A 17,914-nucleotide genomic window follows, 5' to 3' on the forward strand; every position below is an offset into this window, starting at 1 on the left:
GATCACGTGTGGCGTAACTTCCCGATTAACCCGTACTACGAAAGGTGGATAGGTTTTAACCGAGGTATGCTGCCATGGCAATTTACGCTGCATCTCAAACCTGCTCCGAGCAGGTTATGTTCTTGGTTAACCCGAGGTTTCCGTTAACCACACCCTTTATAAGTACCACCCCTCCACTAACAATTTCTCCCGAGACATGTCGGCGTACCTGGATGATCCATACGACATTGGAGCGCAAATCGTGAGGGACTCTCTTCGCAGGGCGAGGGGTTTTAGAGACCGCCAGAAAATATATATAGCCTACCCGGACGATATTCTCTATGAAGATATAGATTGTCAGCCGAGGGAATTCGTTATCTTTGTCAGATGATCTAGGAAGACGTCTCATAGCAATGCCCGTACGTGGACATTCATGTATTCAATCGGTGATGCAAGAATACTGTATGTCCTAAAATAAATCGGACATAGGCCTACAGTATGCTGAACATCTGAGCAAGAATAGCCTAAAAAAAATCGGACATAGCCTACAGTAGGCCTAATAAATAAAAATCACCATTTTAACAAACTTGTTGAATTGAATGTCATATTAGTGTACCCTGCACATAAAGGCTACACATTTCCACAGCACCAGAATACGACCGAATGCCTCCTCAACTCCCTCCATAATCGGCCTTCCACTATTATTTGCGATGGCCAACTCCTCTGCTACTGTAAAACACTCTGGTGCCTTACAGTAGTGTTCAAAGACACCTTTTTCTTGTTAGCTGTAAAACAGAGGCCAAGTGAAGGCTATAAGCATAGGCCTACATGTTTTCATAATTAAGAAATATTAATGCAAGCTATGACTATATAAACCACTATTCTGAATAATGTGTTTGTGTTTCATTTTCACCTGCTGCCATGTGCGTTTGGCAATGGTGTTGCATCTGAAATGTTCACAGGATTAGGCATACACTAAATCAGTCAATGGGGCTACTTAAACATTCAATTATCCTTATTACTGTAATCTATATGCCCACTTCTAAATTGTGTTGCATCTGTAGGCATTTCTATGAACTCAAAATAAGTAATTTAATTATTTCAACTCATTAAATACATTCCGCAAGCTATTACTCCTCCGTATTTGAAGAACATGTGGAAATAAAACTTTACTTTTAGGCATTTAGGATCTGCAATACGTTGCCAACAGCCTTGCCGACGTATTTGTCATAATAATTGGCATTCCTCATCCGTAAAATAAGGTGAACGCGTCATCACTGAAAGTGGTGATTTGCGCTGCAACCCGCCCCTTTTATGTGAACGCGCACAAACTCCATGAGGTTAACCCCGGCTCAACAAATCAACTTCATAATCAGCGTCGTAGTACCGATTAACACCACTAAAGATAACCAGGTTTTGTCAACCCCGGTTTAACAAAGTAACCCTGGGTTACATCTGGGTAGGTTAAGCTCCCTTCGTAGTACAGGCCCCTGCTTAGGCTACCATTGATGTTGGTAACCTCACATTGTATTTTCATTGGCCAGCAGATGGACCTAGAATTTTGTTGTGAGCTTGTTTGGCTAGAAAGTTTGGCGGACCCACCACCAAGTCGATCGATGAATTCAGAAAATCTTTCCTTCGAGCCGGATTCGAACCAGCGACCTAAGGATGTCAGTGATACACCGCTACAGTCCTCCGCTCTACCAACTGAGCTATCGAAGGCTACAATGATGTCTAATCGTTATGGTCTTGAACTATATACTTGAACTGTACATGTTGGTCTATCAACTCGAATTGATAGTCTGCTACACTCTACTCCAAGCATATTTTAACTGTAGGATTTTATCGCACACGGAAGTTGCTCGACGTCCACGCTGTACGCTACACTGTGAATCAAACTCCAACACCGGCATAAGTAAGCTAGGCTAACATGTTTAAACACTTGCGTGTTAAGGGGAACACATCAAATGTAATGAAGCATTTGGGAACACACTGGAAAGCAGAGGGAGGTTCGATCAGAGTGCTGTTCAAAATCACGCAACCTACAAACTGCATTCGCGGGCGGATTTCGCTTTAAGAGGTCTGCTTGGACTAGCCTATTGAAATAAGAGATATTGTTATAGAGAAACACCTTAGGGCGTAGAGCCATATCGGTGCTGCAAATGAAGCCTTTCTCGTCTCATAAATCCGATAAGAATGCTCTCTACTAATCTGTTCTGCACTGCTTGGTTTGCACTGCTCCATTAGAATCACGAGTAACTGGAATATTTGGAGTATGGCAAAATAACTTGTTGTAGACTGACCTCAGTTGGTCATGTTGTGTATTACAGGACAGGACTCAGTCATCTCTTCAGAGCAGCATCCCCCTGCTGAAAAAAACAGCTAGAAACCAGCTTATATGCTGTTAGATGGTTTTAGCTGGTCTTTGCTGGTTTTCTTCCAGCTCTTGCTGGTCTGCTGGTGTAGCTGGTTGGGCCATCAGCTGGATATGCTGGCGTGACCATCTGAAGAAGCTGGTCATGCATGGCAGCATAATCATGCCTACCAGGGAGGAGCACCTTAGGTGAGTATTATAAGTATATATACTTTTTTTTTTTATTAACACTTATGACTGGTCAAAGTCCAAGCATGCTACAACTGGACTGAAGCATTGTGCGTAGGAGATACCTGAGAGGACAACAACAGTTTTTCGTATCCAAGTTAGTTTTTATTTTCAGCAAACTGTTTCAGCATGAACTCACTCTTGGTTCTGATACTTCTCTCAGCTCATGGCAGAGGGGCAGCAGGTGAGGTCACCGATAACTCTTCAGATGATCAGTCGTTTCACCAAGTCTGTCACAAACAGATTTGACGTGTGATTTACACTATTGTGTGCTTAACTGAGGATCTTTTAAGTGAATAAGGGAGAATGTATTGACTCAGGGTACTGATGTGATCAGTGTAGGCCTCTGATCTTAACCCAGTGCTAAATTGAATTAAGACAAATCCCTGCCAACACACCTCCTGTAAAGGCAAGTGTGTATGCAATACCTAACTGTAACAATAGCACACAGACTTGGCATCTTTTGTCTGCGCATGACTAAACATTACACCAACTCAGTGCAATTTACTAACACTATGACTCAGATAGAGACAGGGATCTGCCAACACATTCATAAGTGACTGACAGATGTACTGTCTTAGTGCTTCATTTCTAAGTCATATGGTTTAATGTGTATAGATATGTCTGATTGGACTTTGAGGATAATGGAACATGGCCATATGTATTAGTTGTAGATTGGTATACCGTTCAGTTCAGATTTAAACACAGATTCGCCTGATGCACTTCATGTCAATGTGATCGCCCTATTCTGAGTTACGTATGCCTCCCAGTTCATTTGAACAGGAAAATAGCTGCTCAAAATAGATTTACCTTTACCAAGATGGCCGCCATGCAGTAACCATACACTAGGGGTATTCAATTGGCGGCCCACGGGCCACATGCGGCCCAGAAGCAACCTCTGAGTGGCCCGGCCCGTAGTTTTGCCAGAAACGTAGAGAAATAATCATTTCCTGAGCCTTCAGAAATCCCTACAGAAATCCCTAGACACCTACAGTACAGACTGCAACACTCGGCTTAGTGTAGCAATATTCATTTACAGCTCTTTTATCGGCACTCTGAAAATGCTCACAAAGCTCTGCACTTAGGTTTCTCTTAGATCAAAATTGACATTAACACAAGCAGCAGATTTAAATAATAGCCTACTTTATGTTTCATTCGAGAGTTTGACAACGGTCAGGATGATCGGCACTATGTAAGCAAGTTTGTTGAATTACTTAATGGTCTCCATAATTTGTAAATAAATTATATAAATAAATAAATCCTCAAAACTGTATCTATCTATCTATCTAAAACACCGTCTGCCACTGTTTTCAGTTTGATTGACGTCACACACATCTGACACAAGCACATCAAATCGTTTTTGATGTGCCTGTGTCCAATGTGACTAGGCCTAGGCTACTTGTTTTTCAATAGGCCTACATTAATTTGTCTGGTTTAAAAATGTGTCATTATATCTGTTGCCAGCCGCTGAAAATGTCTGGCCTAGCTCAATTTCTTGGTTTGAAAATCTGGCCCAACTTAATTTTTAATTGAATACCCCTGCCATACACTAACCATGCAGTAACCATACACTAACCATACAGTAATAATAATAATATAATAAAAATAATAATAATAATAATAATAATAAAATGTATGTATATAGCACTTTTCAAGCACAAAGCACAAAGTGCTCTACAGACAAACAAACAAACAAAACCAAGCAAAAAACAAAACAATAGTAATGATAACAACAACAACAATAATAATAATAATAGTAATAATAATAAAAATGATAAAATAGTAAACTACCAAACTACAAACACAAACTTAACTAAATATATATAAAAAAGAAAATAGAAAAGGTATACAGTATAGTACCCAAGACAAAATAAACAAACAGAAATGATAATAATGATAATAAATTAGCAGAGACATGAGTGGAATCATTCACTATTTAAGGAAAGCAATTTTATATAAGTGGGTCATTAGACTAGATTTGAAAACAGCCACAGATGGTGCAGATTTGATGTTATAAGGGAGGCTGTTCCAAAGCTTGGGTGCTCTAACTGCAAATGATCGGTCACCCCTAGTTGACAGTTTACTTTCTGGAACAACTAAAAGTCCCAGGCTGGAGGATCTGAGGGGCCGAGCTGGACAGTAGGGGGTTAATAAATCTGTTAAATAGTCAGGTGCCAAACCATGTAATGCTTTATAGGTAATAAGGAGGATTTTAAAATCAATCCTAAAACTCACTGGCAACCAGTGAAGATTGGCCAGAACTGGGGTGATGTGTTCCCTAAATTTAGACTTTGTCAAAAGTCTGGCTGCTGAATTCTGAACAGTTTGTAAACGAGAGATGGAATGACGATTTAAACAGGTGAATAAGGCGTTGCAGTAATCAAGTCTAGATGAGACAAATGCATGTATAATTCTCTCTGTGTCCTTTAAAGAAAGCATTGATCTGATTTTGGAAATGTTTCTCAGTTGATAATAACAGGACTGCACAAGGAGTTTTACATGTTGGTCAAATTTTAAATCTGTATCAAATAAAACCCCTAAGTTTCTAGAATTAGTCTTGTTATTTGAGGCTAAATTTCCAAGAAAAGTCTTAGCTTGATTATAGACTTTGTCAGGGCCAATGAAAAGGACTTCTGTTTTGTCAGAGTTAAGCTGTAGGAAATTCTGAGACATCCAGTCTTTCACATCAGCTATGCAATCCTGCAGTACAGTTAGCTTGTTAAGCATGTTTGGTTTGACTGAGAGGTACAGCTGTGTGTCATCAGCATAGCAGTGAAATGATATGTTATGGCGGCGAATTATGTGGCCTAGAGGTAACATATAAAGGGAAAACAATATTGGTCCTAAAATTGAACCTTGGGGAACACCGCAAGTAATAGCTGAGGTAGAGGAAGTACAATTACCTATTGAAACAAAAAAAGTCCTGTTGGACAAATAGGATATGAACCAGTCCAAAGCAGGACCCGTTATGCCAACCCATTCTCTTAGTCTTCTAATTAAAATAGCATGATCAATGGTTTCAAAAGCAGCAGTAACCATACAGTAACCATACAGTAACCATGCAGTAACCATACACTTACCATACACTAACTATGCAGTAACCATACACTTACCATACACTATCCATTCAGTAACCATACACTTACCATACACTAACCATGCCGTAACCATACACTAACTGTCATGGCCATTTCTGTTTTTTGTTAAGTTCACTTCGACCTGTGATTTGAATATGCCCACCTAGGCACAGGTGCAGCTATTTTAGGTCATGCCCGCCACTCTAATTTATTTGGAAAGTAATGTCGGGCGGCGTGGCATGGTTTTGGCGAGATAAAACGATTTTACCACACTTAATGCAAGCATTTTGGATAATGGAAATGGAAAATCTTTGTTGGAACTTCAAAAAGAAAACATTTGGACTTTTTTGTTGGAATAAACCAAACCATCTTTTTTGGAAACTTGCGTTTGTGCATAAACTTGAAGCTGAATCCACGTCACCCACGGCCTTTAGTTTGGAACTTTGGAAAATAGGAAAAGGCCGATACATTAAGTAAAATCTTTTTTTTGTTTGGACATTGAATTGAATTGGATTATCTGTTGGAACTTTTCTGTTGGATTACTGGAATTTGGAAGCCGAATCGAGAAGACGCCGAAAGTCGTTAGTAACAGGTGATTCTCTTTGATGACCTGCAACGTCGGGGTGGACTCTTTTGAACTGTAATTTAAAGACTTAAAAGAAGACAAAGCAAAGACTTTTTAGTTTGAAAACATTCTTTGGATTTTTGTGGAAACAAAGTTTTAGTTGGAACATTATGCAGAAGGAGCAGGAAGAGGAAGATTTGGGAAATGAGGAGCAGGAGAAGTAGGAAGATTTGGGAAAGGAAAGGGAAGTTTTAAGTTTAATTAAGAAGCAAAGTGGAAAACTCGTCGCTCTCACACGAAAGCAGAATGAAATTCACACTTTGATCGATAATGGAGAGAATACCACTGTCATTGAAGATCACATGAAAGTTTACAATCGTTTTCTGGAGGAGTTTATGGACGTACAAGTGGCTGTGCAAAGTTTATTGAATGAGGATGAGAGAGAATCTGACCACACTGACTGGTATGAACCCAAATTGATAAGCTGCAGAGAATTTATTGATGACTAAAACAAGACGCCTCGCAGGATGCCGCTAATAATGTAAACGCTGTGGAAAATGTGTCTCATGCTGCATCTCGCAAAAGTGATGACGTAGAGCCCCACGATAGCGTCTCACAGACTGCAAAACCTGCACGCCCCAGTAGCAAAGCAGCAGCGAGCAAGGCCTCTAGTTCATCCTCTGCCAGTAGAAAAAGTAAAACCGCTTCTGAGATGGCAATGCAGGCCGAGCTGGAGCGCGTAACTCTGCCAGCGCAGGCTGACGCGTTACAAGAAAAACACACGCTTGAACTTAAAGCCCAATTAAACGCAGTAATGAAAGCCAAAAGAGAAACGCTGTCTGTTCTACCTGTCAAAGTCAAACTAAACAAAAGCACAAAAGTAATTGAAACGTACGCTTTTTTGGACCCAGGCAGCTCAGCAACATTTTGTACTGAGTCATTAATGACTCAGCTGAACGCACCTGGACAAAAAATGGACATACTGCTGAAGACGATGGGGCAGGAGAAGTATGAGTAGTCATAAGATCTCTGGCTTGGAAGTAGCTGCTCTAAATGACAACAAATTCTTGAGACTGCCAGATGTGTACACTCAAAAGTCAATCCCTGTCACGAAAGACAACATACCCAAAGTAGAAGACCACAAAAAATGGTCTTACTTACAAGAAGTGGAACTGACGCCCATCAATGCAAGTATTGGACTGCTGATTGGTGCAAATGCACCTAAAGCACTGGAACCATGGAAAATAGTCAACAGTGAAGGTAATGGACCCTACGCTGTCCAGACTCGTCTTGGATGGGTCATCAACGGCCCACTTGGACAAGAAGATAGCGACGCCAGTGATGCAGCTTCTGTACAGGTGAACCGCATCTCATTAGGAAAACTGGAAGAAATGTTAATTAAGCAGTATAATCAAGATTTTGTCGAACAGCACTGTGATGAACACGCTGAAATGTCTGTGGAGGACAAACAGTTTATGGAAATAATATCAAGCTCAGCAACACTTACCAATGGTCATTACTACCTGAAACTGCCATTCCGCGACTTCAATGTAGTGATGCCCAACAACAAACAAGTCGCCCAGCAGAGGGCGCAACACCTGCTGAAAAAGTTCAAAAGGGACCAGTCATTTTTTGAGGAATACAAAGGATTCATGCAAGATGTCAGTGTAGAGGGATACGCTGATATCATACCAAGATCAGCTGAGCCATGAAGAAGGTAGTCTGGTTCTTGCCGCATCATGTAGTCTACCCCGCAAGAAAACATTACGCGTGGTGTTCGACTGTGCCTCATTTTTTGCTGGAACATCCCTGAACAAACAGCTCCTCCAAGGCCCTGACTTGACAAACACCTTGTTAGGTGTGCTCATCCGCTTTCGGCAGGGTCCAATAGCACTAATGACTGACATCAAAGGAATGTTTCATCAAGTCAGAGTGGCTGAGGAACACGTCTGTGGTGGCCTAACGGTGACCTGACCAAAGACCTTGCTGAGCACAGAATGTTAGTCCACATCTTCGGAGCAGTGTCCTCCCCCAGCTGTGCTACATACGCTCTGCTAAAAACTGCTGAGGATAATGCACATCTGTATCCAGAGGAGGCCATTAGCACCAGCAGAAAGAATTTCTATGTTGATGATGCCCTCAAGTCAGTTCATTCAGTCGAACAAGCCACCTCTCTCTACCAGCAACTCACCGAGGTATGTGCTAAAGGAGGGTTCAAGCTCAATAAGTGGATATGCAGTGACCACTCTGTTCTCTCTCATATCCCCGAAGCAGATCGAGCCAGTGGAGTGAAAACACTTGACCTAAGCAGAGACCAGCTGCCTATGGAAAGAGCCCTAGGCGTCCAGTGGGATGTTGAACAAGACTCCTTCACCTTCAGCATTCTAAACAAGCACAAGCCACTGACAAGACGTGGAATACTGTCAAGTGTGAGCTCCATTTACGATCCACTAGGGTTCTTAAGCCCGGTGATACTCCCCGCAAAGCAGATTCTGCAGCAGCTGTGCAAGTTGAAGCTGGCGTGGGATGAGGCAATACCACCAGAGATGGCACAAGCATGGCAAAGGTGGGTGGATGATTTGATTCTGTTACACTCATTCAGTGTCAGAAGATGCTTCACACCTAGTGAATTTGGAAATGTAGAAATGGCACAGCTGCATCACTTTTGTGATGCCAGCGAAGTTGGATTTGGTGCTGTATCATACTTACGGCTAACTAACAGCGAGAAGGAAGTGTGTGTTGCTTTTGTTATAGGCAAAGCAAGAGTGGCTCCACTCAAGCACGTCACCATACCTCGCCTGGAGCTGGCTGCAGCAGTCGTTGCTGTGCGCCTGGACAAGATGCTGTCAAAACAGCTGGAGCTCAACCTCATTGAGTCAGTCTTTTGGTCCGACAGCATGACTGTCCTAAAACAGTCTCTTTAAGACCTATGTAGCCAATAGAGTTTCCGTCATAAGATCACTGTCTAATGTCTGTCAGTGGAGACATGTTGGCTCTAAGAGATGAATCCTGCAGATGCAGCTTCGCGAGGCATGAAAGTTGGAGCCTTCCTGAAGTCCTCAACCTGGATCGCTGGTCCTGCCTTTCTCGGAAAAGCCGAGTGTGAGTGGCCAGCAATCGTGGACGAAGCATCGCTGCACCCAGAAGTGAGGGAGGAGGTCCTTTCCTTCGCAGCACAGGCTGAAGAGGTATGTCCCACCACTAAACTGCTGCTGCACTTCTCTAGTTGGACAAGGCTCAAGAGAGCCGTGGCATGGATTATGAAACTGAAAGAAAAGCTAAGGCTAAAGATAAAAGAAAATGCACAATGTGGAGATCAAACTTCTGTTAAACAGGAAAAGAAAACAAACTACTTACCACTCACAGTCGATGACCTGCTCTTAGCAGAGGAGGCAATAGTGCGCTTTGTGCAAAAGAAACATTACTCCAGTGAATTGGCTGCGCTGAAATCTGGTGGTGTGAAGAAATCCAGTCAACTGTACAAACTTGACCCCATTGTCACTGATGATGTGCTGAGAGTTGGTGGTAGGCTGAGCAGGTCCGCTTTACCTGTGGAAACAAAACACCCTGCAATACTGCCAAAAGAAAGTCATGTCTCAAAGCTCATTCTTCAACATGTACACAATAAAGTTGGTCACAGGGGAAGAAATCATATGCTCTCAACCCTACGACGACAGTACTGGATTCCTCATGCAAATGCAGCAGCCAGAAAGGTCATCAGTGAGTGTGTGATATGCCAAAAGCAGCGCCAAAGACCAGGTGAGCAGAAGATGTCTGACCTTCCTGTTGACAGAGTCTCAGCCGATGCCCCACCATTCACACATGTGGGCCTAGATTATTTTGGGCCAATAGAAGTTAAGAAAGGCAGAAGCCTAGTTAAAAGATATGGAGCACTTTTTACTTGCCTAACCTGTTGCGCAGTACACCTGGAGGTGGCGCATTCTCTCAATACAGATTCCTGTATAAACGCCATCAGGAGGTTTATCTGCCGCAGAGGCCAAGTCAAAGAAATCCGGATGGATAAATACTGCAAAAAAAAAAAAAAATAGGAAAAAAGAAAAGCAAAAAAAAAAAGGAGTGTTTGAAATCTAAATTGTAAATACTGTATGTACATATGTAAATAGCATTGAATTGTATGTAAGCTTACATGTATCACTGTACTTGTAATGGCCATTCACTTGTATATATTGTATATAGATTTGTAATTACTTGTTGTTCAAGAATTAGGGGCCGGAATGTCATGGCCATTTCTGTTTGTTAAGTTCACTTCGACCTGTGATTTGAATATGCCTACCTAGGCACAGGTGCAGCTACTTTAGGTCACGCCCGCCGCTCTAATTTAGTTGGAAAGTAATGTCGGGCGGCGTGGCATGGTTTTGGCGAGATAAAAAGATTTTACCACACTTAATGCAAGCATTTTGGATAATGGAAATGGAAAATCTTTGTTGGAACTTCATGTAAAGAAAACCTTTGGACTTTTTTGTTGGAATGAACCGAACCATCTTTTTTGGAAACTTGTGTTTATGCGTAAACTTGAAGCTGAATCCACGTCACCCACGGCCTTTAGTTTGGAACTTTGGAAAATAGGAAAAGGCCGATACACTAACCATGCAGTAACCATACACTTACCATGCAGTAACCATACACTAACCATACGCTTACCATGCACTGTTGTAACATTTCCTGTAATTAGACAAGACTTTACCTCAGGTATAATTCCCGGCTTCCACCGTTGTGCCCTTGAGCAAGGCACTTAACCCCAAGTTGCTCCGGGGACAATGTGATCCCTTGTAATATAGCTGACATATGTAAGTCACTTTGGTCAAGAAGTGTCTGCTAAATGTAATGTAATGTAATTTAATGTAAAGTAAAGGTATGGTTTACCAAATAGACAATAGAAACAATAGAAGTAATTTCTCATCTAATTTGTTACTTAATCATAAAGAAACAGATAACTTGCTCTTTCAGATCACCTGGCAAATATGGCATAGTGAAATGCAAAAAACACCTTACTTCATAGGTGGGCAAAGGTAGGGTGCCCAGCTTACTTCAGAGGTGGGCAAATACATGTATAGGGTGCCCAACTTACTTCAAAGGTGGGCAAATACATGTATAGGGTGCTGATAGCAATACATTTATGGTTAAAATGGATAATAATTTAACTTCAAGACTACTTTTAGTTAGCCATGTAACCCTTCATGGTTTTAAACAAAGACACCATCCCCTCCCCCAATGGAATGCTAATGTGCTGGTTAGTTACACAGGACAAAGGATATTACCTTGATATAATGTATCCATGTGTCATGAAATGTAAATGTATTCATGTTTGGTATCATTCTGATAGTATCAGTACAAAGATTGTAATGATTTGATTGTGAGAATGTTTGGAACATTCTATAAGTGATATTTCATATATATATGATATCTCCCCTCATGCTATTCGATAAGAATGCATAGGTGTGAAATAGGTGTGTGAGTAGGTGTGTCTGATGCCAACTGGAGAACCAATCAAGTGGGCTTGTTTTTGGCGCCATTTTCTTCTTTGTTTAACTCATACAAAAGTGATTAACTTGCATTGTAAGACACAAGATTAGAGCATGGAGAACTGAGAGAGAGAGGGTGATCCTACCCAGATAGCAATTTCCTTTGGGCCGGATCCGCATAAAAGCCTTTAGATCCGCCTGTAGCGGACATACGGTATCTGGCTGTGGGCCAGGTCTACTCCTGATACAGGTTTCAGCTCTGCTAGCAATGCTGTTTTATCACCGGTTTACAGATTTGTCCCAGGTCCGATTTCCGCAACTCAACTGGAAGTCAGGAAATGCGTTTAAAATACAAAACACTGATTTGGCCCAAACCTGTGATACGGATATGAGCCGAAGGACCATTTTTTCACAGCAGACCCAGGTGGTAATGATATTAATTAAGGTGCTGATTCTGCTAAAGAAAAAAAAAGGTATTTTAGAATGGCACAAATTTAGAAACCATGGGGGTGCACTATGTTCCCATGGCCACTTCATTTCTACAGTAAGGCTGGAAAAGAAGATAGTTGGCTCAATGTTGATCATATGCTTGTTTCATTATTTTTATTATTACCTAGCAGTGGTAAAAGTAGTCAATTGTTGTTTGTCAGATCAAACAGTGCTATGAGACAACCCCATATTCTTGCCACGCATGCAGAAGTCCAAGCAGTAACGTTAATCAAGGATCTTTGGTTTGCGCACTATCAATCTTTTGACATGATTTGCCTGGGGTTGGACTAGGACACTGCCCAACTTTTCAAGGTAGCTGCTAAGCTATCTGCTTTTTATCTCTGTTGGTTTATTCATTGCAACAAAGTCAAAGTCAAAGTCAAAGTCAGCTTTATTGTCAATTTCTTCACATGTTCCAGACATACAAAGAGATCGAAATTACGTTTCTCACTATCCCACGGTGGAGACAAGACATATTTTACCAATTTTAAGTCCACAGACAAACATAACATTCAAGTAAACAAAAAAGTAAGTAAATAAGTAAATAAGAGGGCACATATAATGAAAAAATAAGAGCAGCAAAATTTGGTTGAAATTGTGCATAGACAGTCAATAAAATAAAATACTAGTGCAAAGTCAGGCCAATAAGAGGCTGAGGTAGTTCTGTTTGACCTAAGTAAGAAATAAAGTGGCATAGTGGTGCAAGTTATGTAAGAGCAGCAGAAGTGTTGTGTTTTCAGGACAACAGCAACAAGTTGCAAAGTGTACAAGTGTGCAAGTGGAGTGGTGCAGGCGGCCATTGTGGGTCCAATGTCCAGGATGTTATGTAGCTGAGGGTGGAGGGGGGAGAGGAGGGAGAGAGTTCAGCATCCTAACAGCTTGGTGTATGAAGCTGTTGGTGAGTCTGGTAGTGCGGGAGCGCAGGCTTCTGTACCTCTTCCCAGAGGGCAGTAGATCAAACAGATTGTGAGCGGGGTGACTTGCATCACTCACAATTTTGGTCGCCTTGCGGGTGAGTTGGGTGGTGTAAATGTCCTTCAGGGAGGGGAGTGAAGCACCAATAATCCTTCCAGCTGTGTTCACTATGCGCTGCAGGGCTTTCCTGTTGTATTCAGTGCAGCTTCCGCCCCACACAGCGATACAGCTGGAGAGGATGCTCTCAATGGTGCCTCGGTAGAATGTGGTCATGATGGCTGGTGGAGCACTTGCTCGCCTGAGTTTCCGCAGGAAGTACAGGCGGCGCTGAGCTCTCTTCGCCAGTGATGCTGTGTTGGTGGTCCAGGAGAGGTCTTCACTGATGTGCACCCCCAGGAATTTGGTGCTGCTCGCTCTCTCCACCACAGCACCGTCGATGGTCAGTGGCAGGTGTTGGGTGTGACCTCTCCGGAAGTCAACAACAATCTCTTTGGTCTTGCTGACGTTCAGCAGGAGGTTGTTGTCCCTGCACCACGTGGTCAGATGGTCGACCTCCAACCTGTATTGAGTCTCGTCGCCCTTGGTGATGAGACCCACCAGAGTTGTGTCGTCAGCAAATTTCACTATGTGATTGTTGCTGTAGGTTGCAGTGCAGTCATGTGTCAGCAGGGTGAAGAGCAGCGGACTGAGCACGCAGCCTTGGGGGGCCCCTGTGCTCAGTGTGATGCTGCTTGAGGTATTGTTGCCAACACGTACTACTTGAGGCCTCTGACAGAGGAAGTCCAGTAGCCAGTTGCAGAGGTAAGGTACTGAGTCCCAGTTTGTCAAGTTTGCAGATGAGTTGTTGTGGTATTATGGTGTTGAATGCAGAACTGAAGTCTATAAACAGCAATCTCACATATGAGTCTCTTTTTTCCAGGTGGGTGAGGGCTGGGTGGAGGGCAGAGCAGATTGCATCCTCTGTAGACCGTTTGGCTCGGTATGCAAACTGGAAGGGGTCCAGGGTGGGGGGGAGAATGGATTTGATATGTGACATGACAAGCCGCTCAAAGCACTTCATGATGATGGGTGTCAGTGCCACAGGGCGGTAGTCATTGAAGCAGGATGGAGCAGTTTTCTTCGGCACAGGTATGATGGTGGCAGCTTTGAAACAAGATGGGACGATGGCTTGCTTCAGGGAAGTGTTAAAGATGTCTGTGAAGACATCCTTAAGCTCCCCTGCGCAGTCCTTCAGCGCACGACCAGGGATGTTGTCTGGACCTGTTGCCTTACGGGTGTTGATAGCAGCAAGTGTCCTCTTCACGCTGTCGGCAGAGAGGCACAGGGGCTGCTCATGTAGAGGGGGATGGGTCTTCTGTGGGCAGGTGCTGTTTTGTGCTTCAAAGCGAGCAAAGAAGCGGTTCAGGTTGTTGAGCAGAGGGATGTTGCTCTCGCAGCTCTGTGGCGCGGGCTTGTAGTCCGTGAGGGCCTGAATGCCCTGCCATAGGCTTTGTGCGTTCCTGCTGTCTTTGAAGTGGGTGGTTATCTTGTGAGTGTATTCCTTTTTTGCTTCCTTGATGCCACGGGACAGGTTGGCTCTCGCTGTTCTCATGCCAGCTTCATCCCCAGCTCTGTAGGCTTTGTCTCTGGCCCTCAGCAGCCTGAGGACATCCCCTGTCAGCCATGGCTTCCAGTTAGCCCGAGTGATGATGTCTTTTGTGTGGGTCACATCATCAATGCACTTGGTGATGTAAGAGGTTACAGTGTCTGTATACTCCTCTATGTCTGTCTGGTTGTTGTAAGTGGCTGCCTGCTTAAACATTTCCCAGTCTGTTGTGTCAAAGCAGTCTTGAAGAGCATCGGAGGCTCCCTCAGGCCACACTTTTACCTGCTTACGAACCGGTTTGTTCACTTTTACCCTTTGTCTGTATGCGGGCATTAGCATAACAGTGATATGGTCTGAAAGTCCAATGTGGGGGAGGGGGGTGGCTTTGTATGCTCCTTTGTGTGTAGTGTAGACCAGGTCCAGGATGTTATCTCCTCTTGTTGGAAAATCAACATGCTGGTGTAGCTTTGGAAGTACAGTTTTAAGGTTAGCATGGTTAAAATCTCCAGTGAAGATGGTGAAACCGTCTGGGTGTGCCGTCTGTTGTTCACTGACAGCCTGGTACAGTTCACTAAGAGCCGCGTTCTTATCGTTGTTGTTGTTGGTAGGCGGGATGTATACTGCGACTAGCAGAATCGCAGTAATTTCCCTTGGCAGGTAAAAAGGACGGCACTTTATGATCATAAACTCTGCCAGTGGTGAGCAGTGTTTGCATACTACTACAGTGTCCCGGCACCATTCATCACGGATGTAAACACAGATTCCTCCTCCTCGTGATTTACCTCCCTTTACAATGGCCCGGTCTGCTCGATAGCATGCTAGCTGCTCCAGTTGTACAGCAGAGTCCGGAATGTGGTCATTTAACCAAGTCTCAGTGAAGACGAGCACACAGCAGTTACTTACTGTCCGGTTCGTTGATCTCAGCAGTCGTATGTAATCCATTTTGTTGTCCAGTGATCGTACATTTGCCAGGAGAATGGATGGTATGGCTGGGCGAGTTGGGCTGGCCGCTAGCCTGGCCCGGACGCCTCCGCGCTTGCCCCTCTTCTGCTTCCTCGCACACCGCTTCCGACGCTTTCTTTCCGGGGGAGGAGTAGCAGGCGAGTCCGGTGTTGTTGCAGGCCGGAGTAGTCCGAGTTCCTTTAGCGTCTCTGTTGCAAAGTCCAGAACGCTGCAAAACTTGCTTTTGCAGATGTCAATTAAAAACTGTCTGCTGTACTTGTAGTACGACGTAGTAAGACGAGACGAACACGTAAAACTTTCGGACAAACACTTTTTAAACGAACAAAACACCGTACGGTTGGGACAGAGAGAGGTCGCTGCGTGTGTACGCGCCGCCATCTTGGATCAACAACAAGCAGCCGAGCGATTGATAACTTTACTGTAGCCTAAGTTTATTTCCAGCAATATAGGCTACTAGCTTAGCTTTAGCAAAACAGCCATCACAATATTTTGGAAAAAACGGTGATAACGCTAACAGGATCATTGATAAAAAAACGAGTGTAATTGTGACTTAGCCTATTTTCAAAAAGGAATAAATGGCTAATGTTTATTTTGTGTTGTTTCAGATTGACCATGGAGATGACTGAGGAAGACAGCCTGAATATCGATGGGAACAGTGGAATTAACACAACTTAAACTTTGTCTGGGATTGCACTTCTACAGCCAGGTTGTTGAATAAAAAAAAATAATAAGACTTACTTGTAAAGTTTTTTTTACCCCCCATTGTGTTTGTAGCCTAGCTTATGTTTATTAGTTGAGCTGTTGGGAAAACGTTACGAACTTTAGCCTGGGTGAACCTAAAACGAACCTGTTAGCAAATGTGTAGCAAACAGATTTTTCAGGATAATTAATTACCAATCACATTTCACATGTCAAACAAAGCCAGCTGATATCTGATAAACGGGTCCGTACCACACACAATAAGCGGACCCGTATTGCATATGATAAGCAGATCTGGAACACGTCAGTAACACAGACTATCATACGGAACTGGGCCAGTCTTAGCCCTTATTGGAACCAGATCCGTCAAACGGATCCAGACCAGTTTTGGACCGATGTGCGTTTGGACGCCGGATCAGGTCCATTATGCAGATCCGTGCCGGACGTTGTGGTAGGTGTGGCCCAGTTCCGTCCCAGTGTATGTTTGCTATCTGGGTACAGGCCTGGGCTAGGCCTACATAGACCATAGACCTTTTTTTTTGTACTCTCTCTGCCTGTAACAGAATAAACCTGATTCCTGAGTTTTTCCTGAAGTTCGCCAGTCTAAGATTAATATTAAGTAATTATTCACTGCAATTACTTTCATGGAGGTTCCACCAAGATAATATACTTTTGTCGCTGATTCTAAGATGCCACAGTTTTTCTTTTTCTCATCGCTCTGGTGACAGCTCCCAGGTAAGGACGCTTTTTATCTGCATTTCTTCTTTGGTGATGAACGAAGGTGGATCTGTAAATCCGGGCGGTTCCTGCTAACCACAGTTTTGGAACGGGCGTTAAGATATCGGAAAAGGCATTCTGAGTGAGTAGACATTTAGGCAAAACCGTAACTTAATAGTGGACACAAAATTGTGCTTCCCCGATTTTGGCAATATTTTGGCAAAACCGTAATTTAATAGTGGACATAAATTTGTGCTTCCCCGATTTTGGCAAAACGTCGCACAAGACGAATTAATCCATATTTTGTAAAGCGTCGGACATATGTGTTGGATTGAAAGCCAATCCAGATAAGGAGCCTCTTTATTGGATATAAAGAGTAAATAGGTAAGCGAGTGTGCTAGGCAACTCAATATTAATCACTGTGGTATAGTGAGCGACCTATTTTCCGCGGTTTTAGGGACGTCAGATCCTAAGAAGCTACGTAGCTTATGCCCCTTTTTGTTTACAGAACATTCATTCCTTCATTACCAAAACAGAATATTAGACAGAACTTGGCGCTGCTGTTTTTGTTTTTATCACCAAGAGCGTATGAGCGGCTAGAATCCAAAGTGTTAAGCTAACACTAGTCTTGTTTTGTTTTTGAGTAGATGTGTTGTTTTGTTGTACATCTACACTCAAGTATTAATAGACTGATATATGATGAATCCAGGATTCATGTCGTAGGCTAATAACCTTTTTCAAGTGTGAAAACAGCATAAGCTCAAACAGCATAGGCCTAAGCTCAAGAGAGCATGGTTAGGCCTCTTTTAAGTACGCCTGAGCTAACTAGCTGCCGCTAGG

General features: G+C 43.1%; 1 long non-coding RNA gene and 1 other non-coding gene across 3 annotated transcripts; one reads left to right on the forward strand and one right to left on the reverse strand.

Moving 5' to 3' along the window:
- Positions 1-678: 678 nt before the first annotated feature.
- LOC143106107 (uncharacterized) lies at positions 679-16,373 on the forward strand. 2 transcript variants are annotated; one of them, XR_012983624.1, is made up of 3 exons: positions 679-1,438; positions 2,310-2,542; positions 16,264-16,373. It is a non-coding gene; the product is annotated as an uncharacterized LOC143106107 (long non-coding RNA). The 2 variants fall into 2 exon arrangements; XR_012983625.1 differs by lacking the exon at positions 679-1,438 and adding an exon at positions 1,475-1,894.
- trnay-gua (transfer RNA tyrosine (anticodon GUA)) lies at positions 1,614-1,701 on the reverse strand. The gene is given in 2 exon segments: positions 1,614-1,649; positions 1,665-1,701. It is a non-coding gene; the product is annotated as a tRNA-Tyr (tRNA).
- Positions 16,374-17,914: the final 1,541 nt, after the last annotated feature.

Source organism: Alosa pseudoharengus, unplaced genomic scaffold, assembly GCF_046254945.1.
Source record: "Alosa pseudoharengus isolate Yale_2024_CS ecotype anadromous, Long Island Sound unplaced genomic scaffold, YU_APseudo_1.1 YU_APseudo_1.1_scf_6, whole genome shotgun sequence".
NCBI lineage: Eukaryota > Metazoa > Chordata > Actinopteri > Clupeiformes > Clupeidae > Alosa > Alosa pseudoharengus.